Below are 4,021 nucleotides of genomic sequence, written 5' to 3' on the forward strand. Positions count from 1 at the left end.
TCTTTAATAGCCATACTTTTATGTCCACATTCCCTTAAATAATATTTTTCCTACCTCTTTTTGCTCTTGTATTTCCTTTCAAAGTCTCTAGCCATGGAAGCATGCCAGCCTTTTTATGAACTTCTGAAAAATCTGTTTTCCTAAAGTCTAGAATGCTCGTCTGACTATACCCACTGTTTCCTTTCTTCGCTGTTACGAATTCCAAGATGACTTGATTTCTCCCAAGGTTCATATAACTTTTACTCCAACAGTAAGCTCTTTCTTTTTAGTTAGAATTAAATACAGAGGGGTACCTAGGTGGCTCAGTCATTAAGGGTCTGCCTTCGGCTCAGGTCATGATCTCAACATCCTGGGATCGAGCCTGGCATCGGGCTCTCTGCTTGGCAGGAAGCCTGGTTCTCCCTCCCCACTCCCCCTGCTTGTATTCCTTCTCTCGCTGTCTCTCCCTCTCTCTGTCATAAAAATAAATAAAGAAATAAATTTTTAAAAATGAAGTTGTTTAAAAAAAAGAATTAAATACAGAATAACAATTTTCCTTGCTACTTCCTCTACCCACTACAAGATGAAATTGGCAGTAAAGAATGTCAGATAGTGTACTTTCCACAAATGTTTCCAGAGTTGAATCCCCTTCTTACTGCTACTTCTTGCCTCTGAGCTGGTCTATATTTTCAGACAAGATCCATCCCCAATATCTTCCACCTGCAGGGAAGTCTGTCCAACACATCATAATATTATTGCCTGTTTCTCTCTGTTTTGTCCTTACCTGAATGTTTTCTACCATTCCTTAAACTCATGGTATTTTGTAAATTATGTGTATTTCTGGAGAAACATGATTAGCATTCTATTAGAGCTATCTCTTTTGACCAAAATTTACCCTTTAATAGTCTTATTTTGGTCATGAATTTCATGCCAACCATAGTTGGAGATACTTTCTGGATTGTAAACTACTTGAGGTCAGAAACCACGTGATATTCATCTTTGGATTTTCAGAGGCTAGAATGGTCCTGAAACATACCCAACATGAATTCGTCGAACTGGCCTGATGCTTGTTTTAAAATTACAAGTTTAACTGACTCTCCCCCACGCACTGTGCATAGACATATAAACCCTTGAGACCTTAAGTGACTTCCGCATCTTCTGATTTTTCCTGAAGATAACATGATTATTTCTTTCACAAGTTTTTTCTATCTGTTGTTTTTCATGGTACAGAACATGAGAATTTTGTTGGCATTTTTCTCCCTTGCTTCATCCTTTAACTTGAAGAGGTTTTGATCAGCCACTGATAGGAGATTATTATTGAGAAGTGTCAATGCACCCAGAACTACATTAAGTGTCCTGTGAATATCATTCTTAATCTTTACAACAACCTTACCAAACAGCTATTAGTAAATTTATTTTACATATTAGAATATATATATATATATATATATATATATATGGACATTGAGACTCAAGTTAAACAGCATACTCCAGCCAACATAGCTATCAAGTAAAAGAACATACCAGAAATAGATCTGAGTGCTACCAAAGCTGTATTTCTTCCTCTAGTACCATCCATTCCATTTGGCTGATTGGTCAGATGCTCAGCCTTATTTTAGGGCACTTCCAGGTGTCATAACTGGCTTAGCTTGACTATGCAGGTGAACAAAACTAGAATGAATGCCAGCTCTTGGTTCTATAAGGGGATATTTTCATTGTGATTAAAGGAATGATGACTCTTAAAATACTACACTATTTTAGGAAAACCATGGCTGGCAGCAGTGGCACCATGATGGCTTCAAGGACAGAAACATAGTTATACCCTTTATCTTTGCCATGGCACACAGAGGGATAAGATAAAAAAGCAGGAGGCAGCTCACCCATCCTCCTCCATGCCCCCAGCAAGAGGGTAGGAGAGAATGGTTCATGCCTCTCTTTACTATTTTGATCTTGCCTGGACTATAGTTGCAGGGCTCTTGGCATCAAGAATAGTCTCAGACCACTGCTCAAGCATGCAAGAAAGACATGTTTTATTTTGATATAATTCAACCTAATTATTATTTTGACCTCCTAATCTGCTGGTGTGACAAAAACTGAACTGTAGTTATTTTAAGAATTCTGATCTCACTTCCACCCTTCTCTTGGGGTTGTGTCTAAGCTTCTGGACCATCAGGAGTACTGAAGTAGGGTTTGGACAGCATTGTGGTCTATCTCTTCCTCCTTGTCTTTTGACCACATCAGCCTCTGGTGACACATCTGTCACTCATCTGGTTCTTCATCTTCAGTCCACACCAGTGATGGCATAAATGCAGCTTTTCAACCACTTTTATCTAACTAACATTCACTGAGTGCCTATTGGATACAAGGCATAATATGGACTCAGTCCTTCACATATGGATGTAAATGAGACAGATGGGGCAGAGGAAAGCTGCCTTCTCCCCACTGCATGTCAGGCCCACGGGTAGGGAGGAGCACTGGGGACAAAGGCCAGTGTTGCTATAAGAATGCAGAATGAGGAAGAGAGGGGCCCAGGCTAAGTCTGACATGCATAGTGTCAGAGCAGGTAGACCATGAGAAAGTTTACCATCTTTACCCTAAAGATAATGGAAGCCACTGAATGGCTTTAAGCCTAGACTAGTATGTTCTGATTTTGATTGCTAAAATCTCACTCTGGCTGCATGCATAGCCATTGTTCAGGAGCAGATGAAGATTGGTCAGGAGGTCATCACAATTATCTATTTGGAAAGTAATGGTCTGTTAAAGAGAATGGAGAGAGTCACAGATACTTCAGGATGAAATATGCGGGATGGTATGGATGGGTATAGAGTAGGTGGACGAGGGAGGTGGAGGAGTCTCCTTGGGAATCACTCTTTTGTTATGTGCTTTTGTTTTCTGTAAGTCATGCCCAGGACTGCATATAACGAAACAAACAAGTACAGGAAGTTAGTGGCTTACAGTCTAGGAAGGAATATGACATTTGTTAAAATCAATAACCAATATTTATTGACATTTAATAAGTTTTAAGAGCTTTGCATATATTAAGTCATTTGAATCTTAAATGATTAAAAAATGATGACACTAGGATAATAATACTCATTTTATAAAATAAGGAAGAGACAAAAGAAAGTGGGGTAATCTAGGCGGGTCTCACTTCAGAATTCAGACACTTCAACCATCATGACATATGTTCAGATTGGGGTGGCATATAAAAGGAAAGAGTTAAGTCCAGCCTGAACAAGGGGATGAGGAGCAGTGAGAAAAGCCTTCACAGGATAAGAAACCTTGGAGTCTGCTCTTGAAAGATGAGGAATAGGTATTCCACAGGCAAGAACAATGACATCTGAGCTAAATAAATTACCATATGAGTTGACAAAATTATTGGTCTAAGCAACATTTTTGAACAATACAACTGGAACAAATGAAGGGCAAAGTGGTAGGAGACAGAGACTCACAATTCAATTTACCTCCGATTGTTATGTATGTTTGGGTGAGTCACAGAGTTCTCAGTAAGGGAAAAGTTCTTGAGGATTAATGAGGCTGACTACAGTAACAATGAACCAGGAGCTAGATATCTAAATAATCTCCTTCATTATATTTAAATAATTTCAGAGGAAAGATGAGAAGAGGGAAATATTTAGATAAATGTCATTTTTGAGATAATAACTGTCACATTGGGTTATATTAATTTACCATTCTAAGGACTGGAAAAGTCCAGAAGAGTATGGAACAGTTTTCAAATTCACTGCATTAGACCATATTCGTTTACTATCTCCTGAACATTAGCAGGCATTAGCTTTGTCTCTGTAGAGCCCAGTGAACACTGTAGTACCATTTGGACAGGATTCAATTATTTATTAAGTTCCAAAATTTCTCCCCTGACAATGTGAACAGCATGTAATGATGTGGAATCAAGATGCATGTAAGAAGTTAATCTGAAGGAATGAAAGACTGATTCAATTGGCCTTCCTCCCCCACTGATGATCCCATCATCCTTTCCCCAACACTGGTTTTAAGGAAGACTTTTCTAGTCTTTCCTCCCATT

This window comes from Mirounga leonina, unplaced genomic scaffold, assembly GCF_011800145.1.
Source record: "Mirounga leonina isolate KUSES-001 unplaced genomic scaffold, KU_Mleo_1.0 Mir_165, whole genome shotgun sequence".
NCBI lineage: Eukaryota > Metazoa > Chordata > Mammalia > Carnivora > Phocidae > Mirounga > Mirounga leonina.